This window comes from Rattus norvegicus, chromosome 4 (genome assembly GCF_021556685.1).
Source record: "Rattus norvegicus strain SHRSP/BbbUtx chromosome 4, alternate assembly SHRSP_T2T, whole genome shotgun sequence".
NCBI classification, from domain to species: Eukaryota; Metazoa; Chordata; class Mammalia; order Rodentia; family Muridae; genus Rattus; species Rattus norvegicus.
The window spans coordinates 166,784,186-166,811,274 of record NC_141537.1 but is presented as its reverse complement, the minus strand read 5'-3'; the positions used below and the strand labels follow the sequence as shown (position 1 = coordinate 166,811,274).

General features: G+C 37.8%; 1 pseudogene across 1 annotated transcript; it reads left to right on the top strand.

Moving 5' to 3' along the window:
* The first annotated feature begins 332 nt into the window (after positions 1–332).
* LOC134486851 (killer cell lectin-like receptor 4) lies at positions 333–18,243 on the top strand (annotated as a pseudogene). Its single transcript, XR_015686207.1, has 8 exons — positions 333–446; positions 1,979–2,142; positions 3,649–3,732; positions 4,611–4,830; positions 7,717–7,859; positions 12,375–12,478; positions 17,802–17,957; positions 18,051–18,243. The product of XR_015686207.1 is annotated as a killer cell lectin-like receptor 4 (transcript).
* The last annotated feature ends 8,846 nt before the right edge of the window (positions 18,244–27,089 follow it).

Sequence of the window (27,089 nt, the reverse complement as noted above, 5' to 3'; positions counted from 1 at the left end):
TAGAGGATCTTCAGTCCCTCTTTTTCCTAGTAGTTTTGCTAATGACACTTGTTTTGCTCTCTCTGGAGTATTCTTGTTCTTAAACATCAAATATCATTTATGTATATTTCTTTTTCCTAGTAGTTTTGCTAATGACACTTGTTTTGCTCTCTCTGGAGTATTCTTGTTCTTAAACATCAAATATCATTTATGTATATTTCATTCATAGTATATGGAACCATATGTTCCTCCTTTGCTCTCAGAGTGAGCTTTCAAATGTAATTTCCTCTTTTCACTTTGGTCAAGAGGAGGGGCAGAAGATCTTGAGGTTGAGTATTACACAGAGAAATGTTAGTTCTGCCTTTCGTCTTGGAGCCTCTTACAGTATACAGACCAGGAGAGGTAAACATTTCCCCAATTGGGGGATCCATTCCTTCTACCAGCATCACTTCAGTGTAGAGACCAAGGTAACAATAACCGCACTATTGATTTTCTATAAAATGATCAAATATATTCAAGAGAATTATACATAGTGTAACATGAGAGTGGGATTGATGCAGGAAGCCCTGTTGGTTGTGTTAGATCATGTTAACTCTGGTAGCACGAGAAAATTGTAATTCTGCACTGGTGATCTTCTTGTTGAGTAGGCTGGGAATAATTATTTGTGTACTGTGAAATTAAAGTAGAGGAATCTATGGAGTTCATGAGTCTTTAACTGTGCTAAATGTTTATATACTATCCATCTGAAAGATGTGCTAATAGGATCCAGGTAAAATGGTCAGCGTGTAAATATACTTTTACAGCAGCCTGACTGAATACCTGAGTTTGATTCCTGAAACTCACATGAAGGTGGGTAAGAGAACTCACTTTGTAAAGTTGTTTTCTGGACTCATGCAACTTGGATTGGGCACACCTATCCCAAGAGCAATATTAATAAAAAATTTTGAAAAATAATCCTGTAATTGAAGGATTCTTTCTTTTGTTAAGGAGTAAGGCAAAAGAAGATTCACTTCAGTAAACTTCATACATTAAAAATCTAGAAAAGAATGCATGTGCAGCTTGTTTTTATTGTCTTCTGGTTCTCAGCTGAGTTTTTAATGTGAGGGAAAGGCCAGTTACAAATGCTTACTGTTTATTAATGCACTATGTTATTGTTATTTTTATGTTATATGTGACATGACTGTGTACATGGAATGATTTTGGATTGAAACTTAATATTGTATCTTCTATGCCTCTCTCTGTTGCTCCCACACCCCACCAAGCAAAGTCCCCTTTCTACTTTCCTGGTTGCTGCAGTTACTAAAAATTACAAAGCATTTCTGTAGAATTTGAATCAGGAGCTCCTGATGAGATGGTCTGGATTGGATTATCTGACTCAATAGGATCTTTTCTAGTTAAATACATTTACCAGGCTTAAGCATGGAGGGGAATGTGTAGATAGTGGCTGGGTGGAGAGGTTGGAGATCTGAGCTGATTGGGCCTCAACCCAAGAGATATTTAAGTGTCTTAGATCACCTGCAGAAGTATATGGGGAACTCTGAGAGTCATGTATATATGTAAAAAAAGACTGTAATATCATTCAATATTAATATATTTATCAAAGTATGCAAATAATTTCAAAGCAACATTTTTATTTATTTCTAAGGCATTGAGACTTTGTTATTTGCATAATTTTTCAATGATTTCCACTGATACCAATTTTACCTAACATTTTTATATGCTGAATAATTTGAACAAACAAGCTGTGCTAATATCAGAATGACTTAGTAGTAAATTTTTAATTTTTTTCATATTTACTAGAAAGTGTTGTTGCCATTAGAATTATAAACCATTTTAATACAAGTCTGCAAAGGGAAATCACCTCAATGGAAATCGAGGTCATTCCTTGTCAGGATATTTGTATCATTAAGGGAATTAGACAGACCCCACCTTTCCCAACCTTCTGTATTATCAGTCCATGTACCTTTCTAAAGGTGGATATTTTAACATTTTCTTTTAGAAACCACCCAGGAACATATTTTAACAGAGAACATACTCTACATACTCCCAAGATGAGTGAGCAGGAGGTCATTTTCTCCACTGAGAGATTTCATAAGTCTTCAGGGTTACAGAACCAGGTGAGGCCTGAGGAGACTCAGTGGTCCAGAAAAGCTGGCCCCAGAGGTAAGTGTTTTAAGTGTCTAAAATCACTTTTAAAATGTATTTTAAACTTAATAATTTAAAAATATCCTACTGGCTTTTATTGAAATGTATAATGTTCCATTTCATCTGGGCTTGGTTAAGCACCAGGGTGAGAGGTAAGAAAAGAGTATTGATTGGAGGATAATTATGTACAAAATTGTGAAAAAATAAAGCAAGATTTAAAATAAAAAGGAACAGAAAGAAAAAATATAACCATATGTCTACTTCTCGGATGTTTGCTTGTAAAGGAATAAATCAGATTTGCTGATTAGTATAATGTCAATGTGTAAGAAAAATTTATTGGGAATCAAGAAGTGAGAAGGCATTTGGAGGTTTTCTTATTATTTAGTCTAATTAAGAAGGATTCCAAAACCTTCAAACCTAACAGTGCTTAAAAATACATGAAATGTTCTAGAGAAATGAACTCTTAAGGAAGCAAAACTTAGGCGTTAGAAACAATATTTTCACTCTCAAAGAAAGTGTTTTAATTGTCATAAATATCCAAACATTAATACTAACAGACAACTATGGTCTGAAAAAACACAAAAAAGTTCTAGAGGAAGAAAATTCTAAGGAAATGAAGCTTATGCATTAGAAACAATACTTTCACTCTCAAAGAAAGCATCTTAATTGTCAGAAATATCCCAACATCTAATGCAACTAGCCAAGAATTGTCCATCAAATTAGGAAGTTTCCTCCTGAGAATAAAGTTGCAGATGAAGGGAGAGGGGATGAGAGGATTAGATTGTGTGGGGATGGCTAAACTCCAAAATTATCAAAGAATAATTTGGTTTATTAATGAAACTGAGGAAATCTCAATTTTTACTCTTTTTTACTTACTCTGCACAAGCTGCTGCTATAGCTGTGCTCCAAGCTGAGATCTTTTTCTTTTTTGTAGTGGTAATTAGAGGCATGAGTGTCAGATTCCAAATACACTAGATACACCAAAATATTTAGTATTATATTGAGCAATTTGAAATTACAGGGAAAAATAGATAGTTGAGGACCAGAGCAGCTGTCGTTCTCTACCAGTTCTCAGGAACATCCAATCCCTCTTTATTTCCCCTCCATGCCAAATTATCTTTCTGGTGGACTGCATGCCCCTGCTTTACCAAGTAAAGTAAAGGTACCAAGTACCTTGTACTTGGATTGCATCTATGCCTCTAGTGATATCTGTAGAAGGTACTTTTGTTCCTATAGAAATGGGTGAGGTTACATGCCTATCATCTAGCTCCTGTTAGGCTGAGTCAGGAGGATTCACAATATAGGACAACCATTGTACAAACTTTTGTGAGACTTCACACCTATATGATTTCTTGAGTGGCTACATTTTAGGTAGAAATGCATACTTTTGAGAGCACATTTTCAGTCAGTTCATATCAAAGACTTGTATAAAATTCCCTTTGTTTCCATGCTACAAAAATTGTAATTAGTACTGAGGGGTGGTCTTTTCATGGAGAATTTCTTGCTTTGTTTTGTTGATTTAAGTGTGTTCAGTCCCCTGTCTGCTCATTGTGATAGCTCTCGGAATCCCCCTTCGGCTGGTTATCGCTGCTGCGTTGGTGTCACACAGTGAGTAATTGAGATACATCATGTTTGAACTTGTGTCTAAAAAGTAGCTTTAGACAAGAAACATGCAGTTTTACACTCTATTCTTTGTCCTGCTTGTAATCACTGGATGAGACAGAATCTCTGGATATTAGTATTTTTTTTCCTGACATACTGTAGTGTCTGTTCTCTTTCATAACTAATCTGTTAAATCTGGGGCTGTTGGGAGTTGCCTTATTCTGTCATGTTTTTGGTTATGTACTTTCTGAGGACTTGGTGATAGTCTTTTTTTTCTGATCTCATGTGATTGTTAATCTTACATAAATATTTTATGAGAGACCACTATGCAAAGAATCGGTGTCCTTATTTTTCTATTTCTTCTATATACATTGAGGTTATGCTTAAGTCAAAAGAGTTCATTTGTACAGAGGAATTTAAGGTTAAAGTTTATTGGATTCCTCCACATTGACAGAGGAAATCACTTACAGGCTGTGCTAAAACATAGCTATGTGTGTGGATATATTGCATTCCATATGCTCCAAAAAGAATTGTGCTATTTCTTAACATATTTAGTTCATATTTTCATGGTGTGTTAACTATTTATTGAATATTTTACTTAGGTTATAATGTGTAAATTTGTGCTTCAAAGAATGAAGTGAATGGAAGTTACTTCCACCAAAAATTTTCAGTTGTATTATTTACTTTACATGCAATTTATTTTTGAGAAAATTGATGTAACTGTTTCTATAGTGAATTAGTTGAAGTGCTAATGTATAAATGTTAAAGTACCAATGAAAGTAATGATATGTATTGGCTGTCAACGTGAAGCTTTTTGTGTATTCTTAAAATTTAATATGTACTCTTTCTAAGAATTATTGATATTACATCTGTGACTAATTTAGTTTTTCAGTATAGTCAAAAAAAAACATGGACTGCAGGAAACTCCAAACCACCACCATAATTGCAGCTCCATGCAAAGTGACATTGACTTAAAGGAAGAAATGCTGAGAAAAAAGTCTATAGACTGTAGTACAGGCAATGATTTTCTGGAATCACTCAAGAGAGAACAGAAGAGATGGTACAGCAAAACCAAGACTGTCGTAAATTCCTCACCACATACAGGTATGTAGTGGGAATGAGGAATGTGAATACAGAACTGCATTACTAGCCACTGTGTCTTCTCTGGAAGCTTTGAAGTCCAACCAGCAACTTAAGATGCTGATGATCGTTGGGTTAATCATTTGGGGGATCCTTATGTCTGACACTGACTCTTACTGCTCCATGGAAATGAAGTTACAAACAAGTACCCCTGAAAATTTGATTGTTTCTCTGCGAAAATCTTAGTCTACAACTTTGTTGCTGACAGGACGTGGAACTTTTTTTAAATAAGAGTGTATTTATCAACTATTTATGCTAAAATGAAATTAGAGCATTTACAAAGATAAAGTTTCAAGATTAATTTGCATACGTGTGTTTTTTTGTGTGTTTATGTATATGTGTGTACCTGTTTACATCTGACATTTTCTTTTTATTAACTTGAGTATTTCTTATATACATTTCGAGTGTTATTCCCTTTCCCAGTTTCCGGGCAAACATCCCCCTCCCCCCTCCCCTTCCTTATGGGTGTTCCTCTCCCAACCCTCCCCCCATTGCCGCCCTCCCCCCATAGACTAGTTCACTGGGGGTTCAGTCTTAGCAGGACCCAGGGCTTCCCCTTCCACTGGTGCTCTTACTAGGATATTCATTGCTACCTATGGGGTCAGAGTCCAGGGTCAGTCCATGTATAGTCTTTAGGTAGTGGCTTAGTCCCTGGAAGCTCTGGTTGCTTGGCATTGTTGTACTTTTGGGGTCTCGAGCCCCTTCAAGCTCTTCCAGTTCTTTCTCTGATTCCTTCAACAGGGGACCTATTCTCAGTTCAGTGGTTTGCTGCTGGCATTCGCCTCTGTATTTGCTGTATTCTGGCTGTGTCTCTCAGGAGCGATCTACATCCGGCTCCTGTCGGTCTGCACTTCTTTGCTTCATCCATCTTGTCTAATTGGGTGGCTGTATATGTATGGGCCACATGTGGGTCAGGCTCTGAATGGGCGTTCCTTCAGTCTCTGTTTTAATCTTTGCCTCTCCCTTCCCTGCCAAGGGTATTCTTTTTCCTCATTTAAAGAAGGAGTGAAGCATTCACATTTTGATCATCCGTCTTGAGTTTCGTTTGTTCTAGGGATCTAGGGTAATTCAAGCATTTGGGCTAATAGCCACTTATCAATGAGTGCATACCATGTATGTCTTTCTGTGATTGGGTTAGCTCACTCAGGATGATATTTTCCAGTTCCAACCATTTGCCTACGAATTTCATAAACTCGTTGTTTTTGATAGCTGAGTAATATTCCATTGTGTAGATGTGCCACATTTTCTGTATCCATTCCTCTGTTGAAGGGCATCTGGGTTCTTTCCAGCTTCTGGCTATTATAATACATCTGACATTTTTTTGAGAGAGTTGGACTGTTTGTAACAAAGCAACCCTTTCTGTAGCAAACAGGAGAGCTTCAACATGTTGTGCACGCAGTGCAGCCATGTGAGTGACAGTGACTGAAGCTAGAAAGATGAAAAGATCAAACATCATAAGGAACCTTTCTTATCCTTCGCCACGACTGGTCTTCTTTAACTGACAAAGTTTATCAATCATCATTAAATATTTTTTTCAGTATTTAGAGTTCACAAAGACCTCTTGCATATAATCTCACCACATTGTGATAGTAAGATGTGACAATTCTCATTATGTATGGACTAATATATTTACAATTGCTACATTACAAAACATGTGACAGAAAAATTTCTAAAAACATATTTGAAGTATTCCAAACCCAGGGAAAATATTTTGTTTCATTACTTTAGAATGACTTCATTGTCTGAAAAGGGTAACATAGTGATTTAATTATTATGAATATGTGGTTGTGGGAGGGGGATTATAACTTTCTGGACAATCCAGACATTCCAGAAAATTTCAGGCCACTATGAGGACCACAAGGCTATCTCTTCACAGAAAAATGAAGGTTGGAGAAAAAGTTTGTTAGTAAAAAATGACCATTCCCAGCCCCTCACTAAACAAAATATTCATATTGATGTGACTTTGACACCAAAAGTGCACACAATTTAAAATACTCAAATTGAAATATTTGGCATGTGGTCATACCATTGAAGGCATCAACATAATCTCAAAAATAGTCTATGAACAAAAAAAAACGTCCTTTATATGTCTCTTATTTTTCTTAAGATAAGAGCATGCTGCACAGACCATGGAACAATGCTAAGAGCACAATATTATGTAGATCATTGTGGGGATAATACACTAGATCTGCAGATCTAGTAATCTACAGATCCAGAATTCTGCCATCAGTTCAGCTGTCTCTGAGTAGCACATGTTCATTTCTTCTTTTCTAGCCCCTGGTATCTTACAAGCTTCTGCTTCATAGAGTTGGGCTGCTTTAGAAACCTGATCTGCATGGAATCATAAGGTTGTTCCGTCCTTAAGTTCATCCATGTCAACCATTTGGGTTTTAGTGTAAAAAATGATGTCATTCTCCAGTCAAGGGTGACTTGGAACTCATGGTATACCAAAAGCTGGACTGGAGTTCACTGCATAGCCTTGGCTGGACTTAAAATAGTGATGACCCAACTGCCTCTCTCTTTGGAGTGCTCAGGTTATAGGCATAAGTCATCATGCTGGGCTGATTCATTTCCCTTTAAAGGATGAGTTGTATACTTTTGTGTGCTCATGCTACATTTTCTCTACTGATTCATCCATGATCAACACATAACATATATTTTTTTGTATCTCTATGGTTACAAACAATGTCATATAGAACATGGGTGTGCAAGGGTCTCTGGGCATTTTAGAATCTCAATTTATGAGATCAGTGGGATTTTACTCCCCCCCCACAGGCTAAATAAATATATTGATCTGTCAATAGAATACCAGAAAGTAATAAGTTTAACCATTTATCTTCTCTGTTCTAGGCAGGGAAATTGAAACATACTGGTTCTGCTATGGTATAAAATGTTATTATGTCATCAAGGATGGAAAATCATGGGATGAATGTAAACAGACCTGCCAGAATTCCAGTTTATTCCTCCTGAAGATAGATGATGAGGACGAACGGGTACTGTAGACACTTGCCCCTTTACTCTCTTAGAATCTGTATCTAGCCATGAGTTACTCAATCCCGATTTGTTTTTAATTGTATATGGTTTACCTGTAACACGTTCAAAACTGTGGGATCCAGGTCTGTTAAGAGGAGCCTCATTACTACAGAGACACTTGTATCTTTCAGTCTTATCCCTTTCTCATAAGTTTACAAGAGAATATCTCAGAAAGCACATCTTTCGCTGATGAAGTTTAACTCTTTTTTATGGTACATCCTTTGGCTGACAGTTTTTTATTTGCTTAGAGTGCCAAATAAACCCCCACTTTCTTGAGTTTGCTCTTTGGAATGTGGAAGTGAGGATGCCTAAGATGAGTAATCAGATGACAATAGGGAAAGTAGTTGAGCTCTCGACCTGTCTGTAAAACGAGATGATGTGACAAATGTTAAATTAAATGGTTGACCAGTTAGCTGAATCGAGATTTTCACTGAAATTGACCATATCTTTACAGCATAGTATTCTTATGTTTTGATAAAAAACATATCCATTTTAGAAATCACTATTTAAAAGAAAACATGGTTTTCAAGTTTCTGAAATTCATGTTTAAATTATTACTAATCAAATCTCTTAAAATATTAAGAGTATACTTTTTTAGAGGAATGATTTCAGAATCACTTTGATTCCTTGGTATTCATAAAATGGTACAAAATTTACACAACAATGTAATACAGGGTTAAATAAAAACATAAGATATTTTAAATTTTTTTATTTTTTCCATCTTCATTAAATTGGGTATTTCTTTTCTTTTCTTTTTTTTATTAACTTGAGTATTTCTTTTATACATTTCGAGTGTTATTCCCTTTCCCGGTTTCCGGGCAAACATCCCCCTCCCCCTCCCCTTCTTTATGGCTGTTCCCCTCCCCATCCTCCCCCTCTTGTCGCCCTCCCCCCAACAATCTAGTTCACTGGGGGTTCAGTCTTATCAGGACCCAGGGCATCCCCTTCCACTGGTGCTCTTACTAGGATATTCATTGCTACCCATGAGGTTGGAGCCCAGGGTCAGTCCATGTATAGTCTTTAGGTAGTGGCTTAGTCCTTGGAAGCTCTGGTTGCTTGGCATTGTTGTACATATGGGGTCTCGAGCCCCTTCAAGCTCTTCCAGTTCTTTCTCTGATTCCTTCAACGGGGGTCCTATTCTCAGTTCAGTGGTTTGCTGCTGGCATACACCTCTGTGTTTGTTGTATTCTGGCTGTGTCTCTCGGGAGAGATATACATCTGGCTCCTGTCTGCCTGCACTTCTTTGCTTCATCCATCTTGTCTAATTGGATGGCTGTATATGCATAGGCCACATGTGGGGCAGGCTCTGAATGGGTGTTCCTTCTGTGTCTGTTTAATCTTTGCCTCTCTATTCCCGGCCAAGGGTATTCTTGTTCCCCTTTTAAAGAAGGAGTGAAGCATTCATATTTTGATCATCCGTCTTAAGTTTCATTTGTTCTAGGCATCTAGGGTAATTCAAGCATTTGGGCTAATAGCCACTTATCAATGCGTGCATACCATGTTTGTTTTTCTGTGATTGGGTTACCTCACTCAGGATGATATTTTCCAGTTCCAACCATTTGCCTACGAATTTCATAAAGTCATTGTTTTTGATAGCTGAGTAATATTCCATTGTGTAGATGTACCACATTTTCTGTATCCATTCCTCTGTTGAAGGGCATCTGGGTTCTTTCCAGCTTCTGGCTATTATAAATAAGACTGCGATGAACATAGTGGAACAAGTGACTTTTGTATATGTTGGGGCATCTTTTGGGTTTATGCCCAAGAGAGGTATAGCTGGATCGTCAGGCAGTTCAATGTCCAATTTTCTGAGGAACCTCCAGACTGATTTCCAGAATGGTTGTACCAGTCTGCAATCCCACCAACAATGGAGGAATATTCCTCTTTCTCCGCATCCTCACCAGCATCTGCTGTCACCTGAGTTTTTGATCTTAGCCATTCTCACTGGTGTGAGGTGAAATCTCAGGGTTGTTTTGATTTGCATTTCCCTTATGACTAAAGATTTTGAACATTTCTTTAGGTGTTTCTCAGCCATTCGGCATTCCTCAGTTGTGAATTCTTTGTTTAGCTCTGAACCCCATTTTTTAATAGGATTATTTGTCTCCCTGCAGTCTAACTTCTTGAGTTCTTTGTATATTTTGGATATAAGGCCTCTATCTGTTGTAGGATTGGTAAAGATCTTTTCCCAATCTGTTTGTTGCCGTTTTGTCCTAACCACAGTGTCCTTTGCCTTACAGAAGCTTTGCAGTTTTATGAGATAAATTGGGTATTTCTTATTTACATTTCAAATATTATTCCCTTTCCTGGTTATAAAAAGATTTTAATGTCAAGAAATACACTAATTTCCACTTGATACAGTAACCATAACCAATTTTTAATGTCTATTATTTTTATTATTATTATTAGTTGTAGTAGTAGCAGTACTGGTAGTAATAGTAGTAGTAGTATTTCACTTAATTTATCACTGACTCCCTCCTGGTCACTTCCTCCCATAATCTATATCCCATTTCTCTTTCTCCTCTGATGAGTTGGTGGGCCCCAAGGTTTCCTAGTACGCTGGCACATAAATTCTCCATGACGCTAACTGCATCTTTTACCACTGAGTTAGAACAAGGCACAGCCCAGTTAGAAGAACATAAGCCATGTACAGGCTTCAGTTTTTGAGACTGCCCCATCCCAGTTGTTCTGGACCCTTATGAAAAACCACACTTCATTTATGCATGGAAGCCTAGGTTCAGCCCCCTGTATTTTCTTTGTTTTGTGGTTCTGATTCTGAATGCCACAGCGGTCCAGGTTACTGTTGGTCTTTCTGTGGAATTCCTGTTCCCTTCAAAGCCCACCATCTTTTCAAATATTCTTCTGTAAGTCCCCAAGATCTATCCACCGTTAGGCTATGGGCATCTGTGTATGTATGATTCAGCTGCTAGAGGGATCCTCACAGATTACACACAGAATCATGTCTGCAAGGATAGCAGAGTATCACTAATGGTGTCAGAGATTGATGCTTTTCCATGGGATGTATCTCAAGTTGAGCCAGTTATTGGTTGGCTGTTTCCGCAGTCTTTGTTCGATCCCCAAACACTGCATTTCTTGTAGACAGTGTAAATTTTGGGTCAAAAGTCTGAGGGTATGTTGCTGTGCCTATCATTCCCCGGGGTTTTTTTTGAACATAGTATGCAGACTCCCTAGGCTGCATTTAGTCACAGTTAAGGATAACCCTGTTGATTCTTGTGTGCTTCCCATATCACTGGATTCCATCTTTTCATGGAGATGTCCCCTACACTGCCCCCATCAGTTGCAGATTTCCATTCATTATCATTGCCATCAGGCATTCCGTTCCTCCCCTTCTCATACCCAATATAGAACCCACACTTTGTTCATCATCCCATCTTCCATGCAGTTCTCCCTCTCTCAGCCTTTTGACCATTTAATTTCTGCTTTTAAGTGAGATTTATGCATCCTTGCTTGCACCTTCTTGCTGTCCATCCACTTGTGTGTATGGAGTGTATAGCATGGGCATCCAAATTTTATAGTTAATGTTCACTTATAAGTGAATACATACCATGTAAACCCTTTTGGGACTTGCTTATCTTACACAGGATGAAATTATCACGTTCTATTCATTTTCTCCTGCAAAATTCATGATGTCTTTGTTTTTCAGAGAGGAATAGTATTCCATTGTAAAAATGTACCACATTATTTATTCATTCTTCAGTTGAGGGACATCTAAGTTGTTTCCACTTTTTGGCTATTAAAATCAAACTGCTTTGAACATATCTGAGCAAGTGTCTCTTTTGAGGGAAGGTGGAACATCTTTTTGGGTATATGCCCAGGAGTTGTATAGAGAGTTTTCTACGAAACAAACAAATTGATTTCTAAAGTATTTGTAAAATGTGCACTCCTACTAGCAATGGAGGAATGTTCCCTTTTCTCCACATTCTTGGAGCATGTGCTATCCCTTCAGTTTTTAATCTTAGCCAGTCTTTTTGGTATAAGATGGGATCTCAGATTTGTTCTGATCTGCATTTCCCTGATGGCTAAGGACTTTGAACTTTTACTAGTATATTTGTTTGCCATTCATGCTTTCTCTGTTGAGATTTCTTGTGTTTAGCTCAGGCATAGAAGTTGTAATAGAAGAAACTGATTTGTCTGTGAAACAAAATGCCAACTCTAAAATATTCTTGCCTTAATTGTGAGTTCAAGGAAAGGGCTTAGGTACATAGTAGAGACTTGGTCTAAGAAACACAGTCCCAAATCCCAGATCTCAGGACACCTGAAATGTTTATATAAAAAAGTGATTGAGGTGACATAGTATTGATATAAATCTGCTACTAGTAGTAAGTCACTAAAGAAATGTAGGACTGACCATTGGGAAGACATCAGAGAATGTCATAGAAATGCAGGGAACTTTTCGTGCTTGTTCTGTCATCTAACTGACAGAAATTTCATCATAAGGTGTGCTCTTTCCTTTATAGAAGTTCCTTCAGCAACAGCTTATTCCAGACAATTACTGGATTGGATTTTCATATGATAAAGAAAAAAAGGAATGGGCATGGATTGAAAATGGACCATCTAAACTGTGAGTTTCTGAACACTTCAGACTCTTCCCACTGGTGTGGGAATTGGGAGGAATGTGTGCAAAGGCTTTTCTCTCCTTTTACATGACTTTACTAATTTTCTATGAGCTCATGGGTAAAGAAAATTTGCACAAGGAAGTCTCTGAGCAGATTTTAAAAAGGGAATATGTATGGTCAAGGAACTGAGCAAAATTGAGTTAATACTGCATACATCTCAGAATTGTGTCTTCTACGTTGCAAAGGGCACTAAAAAGTCAACAATTTGAGATGGTGTGAAGTGACTCAATGATCTTGACAGATAAAATGTGTGTGAGTCTCTGAGACACTCATATGACTTTTTATTGATGGTAGCTTATACAATTGGTGGTTATTTATAAAATAAGAACATGTTTATATACAGCTAAACCTTCCATTTCAATGTATTGTGGAAATCTCAAATTCTTTTGCTAATTTTTAATCTAATAGAAAACTGTTCACTGATTACCTTTATTAACTATATTTTTTCTGAATTATTTCATATACATAAAATTTGTATGATCATATCACCCTATACTACTATTAAAAGCTCTTTACATGTGTTGTGCTAACTCTTTGTAAAGTAATGTTCATAGGTAGGTGTTGGTAATTTATTCACTGGAAAAAGGAAACTCACAGTGGCCACACCCTCAGTAAAGAATTGAATCTCCCATATAAAGAAAAAAAACTAGAATGTAAATTTGTACACTCTCAGGATTTGCATTTTTATACTAATTAGCTTTTGTCTAGGTGAGCTTTCCCCCATTGTACTAGATTTGTAGTTGCAGTAGGCTTCAGCTATGAAAATTATATGAAAGGAAGTTAGGGGTTCTACAAAATTTTGTTGCAAATAATGGTACCAAATTTGTAATTGCAATTGGCTTTATCTATAAAAATTATATAAAAGGAAATTAGGGGTGTTGCAGTGCTTGGTTGCAAATAATTTGCCATCTGGTGTTTGGTCAGAAAATACAATTTCAGACTGCTCCTGGAGTGACCCAGTTCCACAGTGCTCTGTACCCAGATCCTGTGACAGAGCGAGTGGGACTCTCAGAAGTGTTGAGAATCGTGAGAGCACAGTTGAGAACAATACTTCTGCTCACATTCCTGGCTCAAGAGAGACCCACCTGGAGCCCTCTGGACACAGGCACCAAGGAACAGTCTGGAATAGGATCTTTCTAGTATCTGCCTATACCAGAGCTGATTCTGACACACTGCTCTTTGTATCCAGATCTCACTGAGAGAAAACAAGTCTCCAGGAGTGCTGACACATAGTCTTGCAGGAGGTTCAAGCCATTGTCAGAGACAGCAAGACCAGGTAAAACCAGAGATAATTAGATGACGAGATGCAAGTGTAGCAACCTAAGAAATAGAAACCAAGCCCTCTTGGCATCATCAGAGCCCAGTTCTTCCACCAAAAACAAATACTGGATATCCCAAAACAGAAAAGCAGGATTTGGATTGAAAACTCACGTCTCTTGATGATGATAGAGGATTTCAAAAGGACATAAATATCTCCCTTAAAGAAATACAGGACAACAGATATAAACAAGTAGAATCCCTTAAAGAGGAAACATGAAAATTCCTCAAAAAATTACAGGAAAACACAGCCAAACAGGTGAAGGAATTGAACAAAACCATCCAGTAAATAAAAACGGAATTAGAAACAATAGAGAAATCACAAAGGGTGACAAGCCTGGCGATAGCAAACCTAGGAAGAGATCATAAGTCATTGATGCAAGCATAACCACCAGAATACAAGAGATAGAAGAGAGAATCTCAGGGACAGAAGATATGATAGAAAATGTTGATACAACAGAAAGAATTGTAAAACAGAAAAAGCTCCTGAACAAAAACATCCAGGAAACCCAGGACACAATGAGAAGATCAAACTAAGGATAATAGAAATAGAATAGGGCAAAGATTCCCAATTTATATGGCCAGTCAGTATCTTCGACAAAATTGTAGAAGAAAATTTCCTAAAACTAAGGAAAGAGATGCCCATAAACATAGAAGAAGCCTACAAAACTCCAAATTGATTGGACCAGAAAACAAATTCCTGTATACGAAAGAGGTCCCAGTATTTTGCTATATACAGGAATCACCTCAGTGACAAAGACAGACACTGTCTCAGAGTAAAGCTGGAAAACAATTTTTAAGCAAATTGTTCCAAGAAAAAAGCTGGAGTAGCCATTCTAATATCGAATAAAATCGACTTTAAACCAAAAATTATCAAAAAAGACCATGATTGACATATGACAATCATCAATGGAAAAATCCAGCAAGATGAACTCATAATCCTGAATATCTATGCTCAAAATGCAAGGGCACCTACATTGATGTAAGGAAACATACTAAAGCTCAAACACATTGCACATCACACAATAACAGTGGGAGACTACAACACACCACTCGCAACAATGGACAAATGAGGTAAATATAAAATAAACAGAGACACAGTGAAACTAACAGAAGTTATGAAGCAAATGATTTAACAGATGTCTATAGACAATTTCATTCTAAAACAAAAGAATATACCTTTTTCTCAGCACCTTATGGTACCTTCTCTCAAATTGACCATATAGGCAGTCTCTAAAGAGGCTTCAACAGATATGCGAAGATTGCAATAATTCCATGCATTCTATCACATCACCATTGTCTAACGCAGGTCTTCAATAACAACAAAAATGACAGAAAGGCCACATACATATGTAACTTAACTATGCTCTACTCACTGAAATATTTGTCAAGAGAGAAAGAAAGAAAGAAATTAAAGACTTTTGAATTTAATGAAAATGAAGGCACAACATATACAAACTTATGGGACACAAGGAAAGCAGTGCTAAGAGGAAACTCACAGCCCAGAGTGGCACCAAAAAGAAACTGGAGAGAGCATATACTAACACCTTGACAGCACACCTAAAAGTTCTAGAACAAAAAGAAACAAATGCACCCAATAGGAGTAGACTGAAGGAAATAATCAAACTCAGGGCAGAAATCAACTAAGTAGACACAAACGAACTTCACAAAAATCAAGAAAACCTGAATCAGATTCTTTGAGAAAATCAACCAAATATATAAATCCTTAGCCAAATTAACCAGAGGGAACAGAGTATCCAATTAACACTATCAGAAATGAAAATGAAGACAGAAAACAGAATCTGAGTAAATTAAAAACAATCCTCCATTGATGGTGGGACTGCAATGTGGTACGACCACTCTGGAAAGCAGTCTGGCCTTAGACAATTGGACAGTACTAACTGAGAACCAAGCTATACCACTCCTGGGCATATATTGAAGCATATATTGAAGAGGTGCTCCAACATATAACAAGGACACATGCTCCACTTTGTTCACTGCAGCCTTGTTAATGCTAGCCAGAAACTGGAAAGAACCCAGATGCACCCTCAACAGTCGAATGAATACAGAAAATGGGGTACATTTTCCCTATTGGGTACTACTCAGCTATTGAAATAATGAATTTATGAAATTTATAGTCCAATGGATTGAACTAGAAAATGTAATCCTGAGTGAGTCAACCCAATTACAAAATGATACACATGGTGTATACTCACTTGTAAGTGTATATTAGCCCAATATCACTGATTACACAAGATATAATCCTCTGACCACATGAAGATCAAGAAGAAGGACAAGCAAAGTGTGGATGCTTCAGTCCTTCTTTGAAGGGGAAACAAATATACTCAGATGTGGAAATACTGAGACAAAGTTGGGAGCAGAAAGTGAAGGAAAGGCCATCTAGAGACTGGCCCACATGGGAATCCTGCCCATTTACAGCTACCAAACCCAAACACTATTGCTGATGCCAAGAAGTACATACTGACAGGAAGCTCTCTTCTGGGATGCTATGACAGAGCATGACAAATACTTGCAGCCAACTACTGCACTGAGAGCAGGGTCCCCAATGGAGGAGTTAGAGAAAGGATTGCAGGAGCTGAAGGGGTTTTCAACTCCACAAGAACAACAATACCAGGCACCCTGAGCTCCCAGCAATAAACCACCATTCAAATTGTACACATGGGCAGACCCATGGCTCAACCTGCATATGCAGCAGAGGATGGCCTTGTTGTGCACTAATGGCAGGAGAACCCCTTGGTTCTGCCAGGCTTGGACCACTCAGGTTTTTGGTGTGTCAGGGCACGGAGGTGGGAAGTGTTGGGTGGATGTGTAGGGGAACACCCTTGTAAAACAAGGGGGAGGCTGGATGGGATAGGGTGTTTATGGATGGTAAATCGGCAAATGGGATAACCTTTGAAATATAAATAAAAATATCCAATAAAAATGCTCCAGCAACATATGATGCACACAGGTAATTTTTTTGCACCAATTATACTCTAGGCAGTCTGCTAGGTGTTTTATATTCACCAGTTCAATGCTTTGAACTATTGATTTGGAACTTGATTCCTTGGCTGAATTGGTTTTACATTTTAAGTGTCAGAAAAACTGAAGTATCTTTAAGTTGCAGGCTTTGACTCTTTAACTTGTTCATTGTATTTCTTTAAAATAATTCTTCTAACTTGAGTGTCAGGTGTTACATGCTTTTATTCTCAGCGCTGGGGCATACTTTTTAGTGAGCAGAGGCCAGATCATCTCTGCGTTTGTGGCTAGCGTGGTCTCCAGAGCTAGTTTCAGTCCTGTCAGGGCTGCACAGAAAAACTGTTTCAGAAACCCAAAGCTACAAGAAAAAATAGTTCTAAAAGAAACAGTTTGAAAAGCAAAAGCTTGAGGAGGCTGTAAATTTACCAGAAAGTTGCTAAGTCCCCATAAGGACTAGCATTGTGCTAAGCATTGTGGGCAAATCTATTCAGTTTATTATCTCTGTCTGTATTTCCCTTTGTGATTTTTTTCTCCTGAATGTCTCATCCTCCTTTGTTAAGATGAGATTCTGCTAGTTCTGTTACTTTACCACATAAGTCTTCCCTTTCTCCTTACAACACGAGCATGTAAGACAATGTTTGTATGTCACAATCTGTTTTTACTTTTATCCTAGCACTTTTAAACACAAGATAACAATGGGAGAGGAGAGTCAGCATAAAATAATTCCTTGGCAATACTGAAAATTAGTTTTCCTGCTGAACAAAAATTGCAAATGTGAAAATAGATTGGGATATTGTTGTAACAAAGGGACAATGTTTTTTAATGAGCTTAAACAAAAGAACATATTTTAGTAATGAACTTAGGATTAGTTACATATTATATCTACTTTGGCATGTAGAATTTTTAAAATCAAAACATTTCAGTGAATGTTCTGAACTAAACAGTTGCCCCTTGTTGTTTTTTGTTCCTTAGTGCCTCAAACACAATGAAATTCAATAAAAAGCTTGGAGGATGTGTATTCTTATCTAAAACAAGACTAGACCATACAGACTGTATAAATTTATACAGCTGTATTTGTGGGAAGAAATTGAATAAATTCCCTGATTTACTCTCCAATTAGTGTTAAAGGTAAAAATGAAATATCCTGTTTCTTACTTATTTTCTGTAATAATTCATAACTCTTTAGAAATAAGTGTTTTGATCATACAACTTCATTTGCAGTGAAAACAAAGAGACAATCTGGAAGATTGGTGAATGTTCTGGAATCTGGAATCTGACTTGACAGAGCAGAGGACATCTACCTTCCTGGTGGATACAAGATAGATCTTTGGACAGGCTTTCCCCCAAAGCCTGGATGAATGTTTTATTTGTTTTCAAAATTTCCATAGAACTAAATAAATAACCCTAATAAACAGCCTGAGTATTTTATTATGAGTAGAATAAATCATCTTAATTAAAAGCATAATTAAGAACTAGTATATAGCCTTTACCCTTCTTTCTTCCCTGCTTGTTGAGTCCTCTGGAGCAACTTGAGGCACTCTGGATATCAGTGGGACCTCCATTTTCCACATATCAGTCTTCCCAATTTCATCAGACCTGTGGCTCCTGAACAAACCTGCAGTTCCCAAACCATCAGACCCAAGGATACCCATTAGAAGCCTGCCACACCAGGAACATTTTTTGCAGAAGGACTAGAAACAACAAAGAGAGAGGAATATAAGCAATAAAAGAATCATAAAGTTAGGGAATCCTGGGTTTCGGAAACCTAAAGAAGAGAACAGTAATGACAGATACAAGTATCACCAACACAGTGTAGGAGTTTAATGAAAGAATCTTAGGTGTAGAGAGTACAAGAGAAAATATTAATACATTAATCAAAGAAAAAGTGAACTCTAAAAATTTCCTGATATAAAACATCCAGGAAAACTAGACTATCATTGAAAGAACTAAGCCAAGAATAGTAGAAATAGAAGAAAGTTAAGAGAATAATAGAAATAGAAGTTAAGAGCTCTACAGTCCAGAAAATATTTTCAACAAGTCATAGAAAAATAATTCCCAACCTAAAGAAATAGATACATATAAACATACAAATGCCTATAGAACATCACTTAGACTTGACCAGAAAAATAATCCTCTTCCCACACAATAATCATAACACAAATCTCCATAACAAAGAAAGAGTATTAAAAGAAACAATGTGGAATGGACAGATAACATAAAAAGCGTATCAGAATTACAATTGCCTTCTGATCAAAGACACTGAAATCTAAAAGAGCCTGAACACATATGTTGTAACCCCTAAAATTCTACACATTCCAATCTAGATTAAAATATCCTGCCAAAATCTCAATCACACCAGTTGGAGAAAAAATATATTTCAAGACAAATCCAAATTCAAAAAGTATCTGCTCTCAAATCAAGTCCTCTAGAAATACTAAAAGGTCCAACCCAACTCAAATAATTAAATACATGAAGACACAAGAAATAAGTAATGTTGTGGTTTGCCCTGAATTTATCTGTATTTTGATGCTAATTCCACTGCCCCAAGGACAGCTGCCAAGTCACTTACTTAGGAATCAGGTGACTTCATCAGAATCTTCTCCCCATTGAATTTGTAAAGTACATGTGAGGGGCAGGTACAGGATAGAAGGAGGCCTGTCATTGGAGGAGAAGGAAGGATGGGCAGGAGAGAAGTTTGAAGGAAGAGGAGGAGACTAGGACAGAAAGGGGCGACAGGGCAGAGGAGAGGGTGAGAAGCCATGGCAGGTGATGTTAAGATTCTGCTGTGTATATTCAGGTTGTTAGTAATGTTCCTAAGGGATGGATGGTACCTGGCTTTGTATGTTTAAGTGGGCAATTATATCTTATCAATTGTGTCAAACATTATTGTGTTGTGTGTTCTTTTATGTGATGGTTTGAGTGTAGGACAGTGTGCGGCCGCAGGAGACCATGGGCCTCCGCTGGGTTGTTATGTGATTACGCCAAGATATCTCACAGATATCTTGGGGCACTGCAGTGGGGACCAAGTGGTGTAAAAGAAAACAATACTTTTTTATTTTTTATAATTTTACAACAAGAAGAAACTCCATACCTTCAAAAAGAAGGGAAGCAAACACACACACACAAACACACACACACATACACACACAGACACACACACACACACACACACAGAGAGAGAGAGAGAGAGAGAGAGAGAGAGAGAGAGAGAGAGAGAGAGAGAGAGAGAGAAAGAGAGAAACTAACATCAAAAACAACATCAAAATTACATGAAATAGGAATTACTGGTCATTAATAATTCTCAACATCAGTGGATTCAATTCCCCAATAAAAGACACAGTCTAGCAGAATGGATGGAAAAACATGATTCATCTTTCTTCTGCATACCTGAAACATGCCTTAAAAATAAAAGTAGACATTACCACAGAATAAGCTACTAGAACAAAGCCTTCCAAAAAACGAACCTCTCAAGATTCCCCTGCATGAGCTCTAACATATTCTCCTTTAAACCATGTCTTCTTAATTAGTGATTGCCATAGGTTTATGGTTGTAGGACACCTAATGGAGCAAGAAAATATACCAATGGCCAAATCACCAAAAAATGAATCATTTTTTGTAGTACCTGTCACCTAACAATAGTAATTCATTAAGTGCAGAGGGTCCTCTACTCTTGTATTCTTTCTACTTACTCTTCCAATATTTTCTCAGAGACTTGGTGTTTGTGTTTGGGGAAGAGGTTTATCGCAATGGTCCCATATGACTGAGCACACATTCTGTTTTCACTTGGACTATGACGTGACCTACTTCTCTCTACTGATTACTGTCCACAAGAAGAGGAAAGTTCTTAACCCAGGTTGAGTATATCCCAGTATCATAGTTTGAATATGCTTGACATAGGGCTAATAGGAAGTGTTGCCTTGCTGGAGAATACATGACCTGGTTGGAGCAAGTAAGTCACTGTGGGGACAGGCTTTGAGAACCTTCCCATAGTCATGTGGAAGCCATTCTTCTCCTGACTGCCTTTGGATTAAAATGTAGAAATTTCAGATCCTCCTTCAGCACCAGTGCTGCCTGCATGCTGCCATACTCCTGTGTTAGTAATGGAGTGAACCTCTGAACCTATAAGCCAGTCCCAGTTAAATGTTGTATCATTTTTTACTGGATATTTTCATTTACATTTCAAATGTTGTGTCTTGTGTTTCATTGGTCATGGTGTTTGTTCCTAAGTATTCATTGTGTTCAGTACTTTATGAACATTTGACACAAAGTAGAATCATATCACAGGAGGGAACCTCAATTCTGAAGTGCCTTAATAAGGTCTGGCTGTGCATAAGCTGGTAGATATTTTCTTAACTAGCCACTGATGTGTGGGGGCCAGTTAGATTGTGATTGCAACCTCTGGGCTAGTGGTCTTGGCTTCTCTAATAAAGAGGGCTGAGCAAGCCTTGGGGAGTAAACCAATGATCAGCAATGTTCCTTGACCTGTGCATCAGCTTCTTCCTCCTGGTTCCTGTCAGGTTTGAGTTTCTGTCCTGATTTCCTTCAGTGAAGGATTCTAATTGGAAATGTAAACAAAACCATCCCATTCCTCTTGAAGTTACTTTCACCAAGGTGTTTCTTCATAACAGTAGAAAGCCAAACAAAGAGAGCTATCAAGCCCTAACAGAGAAATTTTACTTCCCAAAGATCTTTTCTTCCTTTTGAATTGGATATCATCTTTATTTACATTTCAAATGTTATCCCCTTTCCAGGTTTCCATCTGGAAATCCCCTTTCCCATCTTCCTTCATCATGCTTCTATAAGGGTGCTCCCCCACAACTCATACACCCACTCCCACTTTGCTGCTCTGGCATTTTCCTACACTGGGATATCAAGCCTCCCCAGGACCACGGGCTTCTCCCAACAAGGCCATCCTCTGCTACATATGCAGGTGGAGACATGGGTCCCTCCATGTCTACTCTTTGGTTGGTTGTTTAGTTCCTGGGAGTTCTCGGGGGTCTGTTTAGTTGATATTCTTCCTATGGGTTGCAAACCCATCCTGCTTCTTCAGTCCTTTCTAAAATACCTCCATTAGGGATTTGTTCCTTAGTTCAATGAACAGATGTGATCTGTATTGGTCAATTACTGGCAGAGCCTCTCAGCATGGACATATCAGACTCATCTCAGCAAGCACTTCTTGGCATTCACAATAGTATCTGGTTTTGGTTTCTTAGTATGGGATGTGTCAATCTCTGGTTAGCCTTTCCTTCAGTCTCTGCTCCACACTTTTTCTCCAAATTTCCAACCATGAGTATTTTGTTTCCTCTTCTAAGAAGGATTGAAGCATCCAAACTTTGGTCTTCCTTTATCTTGAGCTTCATGTGGTCTGAGGATTGTTTCCTGGTCATTCCAAGCTTTTGGGGTTATGTCCACTTATCAGTGAGTGCATACCATGCCCATTCTTTTGTAACTGGGTTACATCACGCAGGATATTTTCTATTTCTGTATATTTGTCTAAGAATTTCATGAAATTATTGTTTTTAATCGATGAGTAAATGTGTAAATGTACCACATTTTCTGTAATCATTCCTGTTGCAGGACATTTGGGTTGTTTCTAGGTTCTGGATCTTATAAATAAGGCTGCTATGGACATAGTGGAGCATGTGTCCTTGTTATATCTTGGAACATATTTTGGTTATGTGCCCAGGATTGTTATACTTGTGTCCTCTATATCCAATTTTCTGAGGAACCATCAGCATGATTTCCACAGTCATCGTTCCAGCTTGCAATTCCACCAACAATGTTGGAGGGTTGCCCTTTCTCTATGTCCTTGCCAGCATCTGCTCTGACATGAGCTTTTGATGTTAGTTATTCAGGCTGATGTGAGGTGGAATTTCAGTGTTGTTTTGATTTGCATTTCCCCGACGAAAAGAGATGTTGAACATTCTCAGCCATTCAATATTCCTCAGTTGCGAATTCTTTGTATAGCTCTGTAACCCATTTTTAATAGGGTTATTTGTTTCCCTGGGGTCTAACTTTTTGCATTTTTTGCCTCGATGGTAAAGATCTTTTCCCAATCTTTTGGTTGCCATTTTTTAACCTATTACAATGTCTTTTGTCTTAAAAAGTTCTAAAATGTTATGAGGTTACACTTTTCTCTTTTTTATCTTAGAGCATAAGCCATTGCTGTTCTGTTTAGGAAATTTTCCTCAGTGCCCATGTATTTGAGACTCTTTTCCACTTTTTCTTATATTAATTTGAGTATATCAGTTTTTATGTGTAGCTCCTTGATCCACTAGAACTCGAACTTTGTACAGGGTGATAAGAATAGTTTGATGTGCATTCTTCTTCATTCTGACCTCCAGCTGCATCATTTGTCAAAATTGCTATCTTTTTTCCACTGGATGCTTTTAGGTCCTTTGTTAAAAACTAGGGAACATAGGCGTGCAGGTTCATTACTGGGTCTTCAATTCTATTCATTTGATCTACCTGCCTGTCTCTGTACCAATAACATACAGTTTTTAATCACTATTGCTCTGTAACACAGTTTGAGATCAGAGATGGTTATTCTCCCTGATGTTCTTTTATTGTTGTGTACAGTTTTCACTCTTCTGATTTTTTGTTATTCCAAATAGCTCATTCTAATTCTATGAAGAATTGAGTTGGAATTTTGAATCATTAGATTGCTTTTGGCAAGATGGCCATTTTTACAGTAGTAATTCTGCCAATTCATGATCATTGGAGATCTTTCCATCTTCTGAGATCTTCTTCAATTTCTTTCTGCATGGACTTGAAGTTCTTGCCATACAGATCTTTCTCTTCTTTTCTTAGTGTCACACCGAGGTATTTTATGTTATTTGTGACTATAGTGAAGGGTGTCATTTCCCTAATTTCTTTCTCAGCCAGTCTATGCTTTGCATAGAAGAAGCCTATTGAATTGATTGAGTTAGTTATAGATCCTGCCATTTTGATGAAGTTTTTTTTTTAATCATGTTTAGCATTTTTCCATTGGAACATAAGGGGTCACTTAAATATACTATCATATCATCTGCAATCCTTTCCAATTTGTATTCATTTGATCTCCTTTATGTTGTTTGATTGCCCTGGTCATGTTTTTCAGGACTATATTAAATGGGTGAGGAAAAATTGTGCAGCCCAGTCCAGTCACTGATTTTATTAGGATTGCTTCAAGTTCTGGTTTTGTTGACAATTACTATCGTTTTTTTATTTATATCTGCTCGATTTCAGCCCTGAGTTTATTATTTCCTTCTGTCTACTCCTCCTGTGTGTATTTTCCCTTTTTTGTTCAAGAGCTTCAAGGTTTGCTGTCAACCTGTTAGTGTATGCTCTGCCAGCTTGTTTTTGTAGGCACTCAGAACTATGAGTTTTCCTTTTAGCAACGCTTTCCTTGTGTGCCATAAGCTTGGGTATGTTGTGGCTTCATTTTCATTAAATTCTAAAGAGTCTTTAATTTCTTTCTATCTTCCTTGACCAAGTTTTCATTGATTAGAGTGTTGTTCAACTTCCATGGTTATGTGGGTTTTCTGTCATTATTGTTGTTACTGAAGAGCAGCCTTAATCCATGGTGATCAGATAGGATGCATGGGATTATTTCAATCTTTATGTATTTGTTATGTCCTCTTTTGTGACCAATTATATGGTCAGTGTTGGAGAAGGTACTATGAGGTGCTGAGAATAAGGTATGTTGTTTTGCTTTAGGATGAAATGTTCTATAGATATATATTAAATCCATTTGGTTCATAACTACTTTTAGTTTCTGTGTGTCTCTGTTTAGTTTCTGTTTCCATGATCTGTCCATTGCTGAGAATGGGGTGTTGAAGTTTCCCACTATTATTGGGGGAGGTGCAACGTGTGCTTTGAGCTTTAGTAAGGTTTCTTTTATGAATGTTCGTGCCCTTGAATTTGGAGCATAGATATTCAGAATTGAGAGTTCATCTTGTTGGATTTTTCCTTTGATGAGGATAAAGTCCTTCCTTATATTTTTTTCATAACTTTTGGTTGAAAGTCAAAATTATTTTATGTTAGAGTGCCTACTCATCCTTATTTTTTGGGACCTTTTGCTTGGAAAATTGTTTTCAAGTCTTTACACTGAGGTAGTGTCTGTCATTTTCACTGATGTGTGTTTCTTGTTTGCAGCAAATTATTGGGTCCTCTTTACTTATCCAGTCTGTTAGTCTATGTCTTTTATATTGAGGAATTGAGTCCATTGATATTAAGAGATATTAAGGAATATTGACTGTTGTTTATTGTTATTTTTGTTGTTAGAGGAGGAATTAGGTTTGTGAGGTTATCTTTTGTGTTTGTTGAAAGAAGATTAAATTCTTGTTTTTTTCTAGGATGTAGTTCCCCTTGTGTTGTAATTTTCCATCTGTTATCTCTTGTAGGATTGAACATGTGGAAAGATAATGTGTAAATTTGGTTTGTCATGGAATATCTAAGTTAACTGAGCATTTTGCTGGATACAGTAGCCTGGGATGGCATTTGTGCTGTCTTAGTGTCTGTATGACATCTGCTCAGAATCTACTGGCTCTCAAAGTTTCTTCTGAGAAATCTCATGTAATTCTGATAGGTCTGCCTCTATATGTTAATTGACCTTTTTTTCTTACTCCTTTTAATATTCTTTCTTTGTTTTGTGCATTTGTGCTTTTGACTGTTTTTTTTTTTTTATTAACTTGAGTATTTCTTATATACATTTCGACTGTTATTCCCTTTCCCGGTTTCTGGGCAAACATCCCCCTCCTCCCTCCCCTTCTTTTTTTTTTTTTAATTTCTTTTTTTCGGAGCTGGGGACCAAACCCAGGGCCTTGTGCTTCCTAGGTGAGCGCTCTACCACTGAGCCAAATCCCCAACCCCTCCCTCCCCTTCTTTATGGGTGTTCTCCTCCCTGTCCTTCCACCCCTTGCCGCCCTCCCCCCAACAATCTAGTTCACTGGGGGTTCAGTCTTAGCAGGACCCAGGGCTTCCCCTTCCACTGGTGCTCTTACTAGGATATTCATTGCTACCTATGAGGTCAGAGTCCAGGGTCAGTCCATGTATAGTCTTTAGGTAGTGGCTTAGTCCCTGGAAGCTCTGGTTGCTTGGCATTGTTGTACATATGGGTTCTCGAGCCCCTTCAAGCTCTTCCATTTCTTTCTCTGATTGTTTCAACGGGGGTCCTATTCTCAATTCAGTGGTTTGCTGCTGGCATACACCTCTGTGTTTGCTGTATTCTGGCTGTGTCTCTCAGGAGAGATCTACATCCGGCTCCTGTCTGCCTGCACTTCTTTGCTTCATACATCTTGTCTAATTGGATGGCTGTATATGCATGGGCCACATGTGGGGCAGGCTCTGAATGACTGTTACTTCTGTGTCTGTTTTAATCTTTGCCTCTCTATTCCCTGCCAAGGGTATTCTTGTTCCCCTTTTAAAGAAGGAGTGAAGCATTCACATTTTGATCATCTGTCTTGAGTTTCATTTGTTCTAGGCATCTAGGGTAATTCAAGCATTTGGGCTAATAGCCACTTATCAATGAGTGCATACCATGTTTGTTTTTCTGTGATTGGGTTACCTCACTCAGGATGATATTTTCCAGATCCATCCATTTGCCTACGAATTTCATAAGGTCATTGTTTTTGATAGCTGAGTAATATTCCATTGTGTAGATGTACCACATTTTCTGTATCCATTCCTCTGTTGAAGGGCATCTGGGTTCTTTCCAGCTTCTGGCTATTATAAATAAGGCTGCGATGAACATAGTGGAGCACGTGACTTTTTTATATGTTGGGGCATCTTTTGGGTATATGCCCAAGAGAGGTATAGCTGGATCCTCAGGCAGTTCAATGTCCAATTTTCTGAGGAACCTCCAGACTGATTTCCAGAATGGTTGTACCAGTCTGCAATCCCACCAACAATGGAGGAGTGTTCGTCTTTCTCCGCATCCTCACCAGCATCTGCTGTCACCTGAGTTTTTGATCTTAGCCATTCTCACTGGTGTGAGGTGAAATCTCAGGGTTGTTTTGATTTGCATTTCTCTTATGACTAAAGATGTTGAACATTTCTTTAGGTGTTTCTCAGCCATTCGGCATTCCTCAGTTGTGAATTTTTGTTTAGCTCTGAACCCCATTTTTAATAGGGTTATTTGTCTCCCTGCGGTCTAACTTCTTGAGTTCTTTGTATATTTTGGATATAAGGCCTCTATCTGTTGTAGGATTGGTAAAGATCTTTTCCCAATCTGTTGGTTGCCGTTTTGTCCTAACCACAGTGTCCTTTGCCTTACAGAAA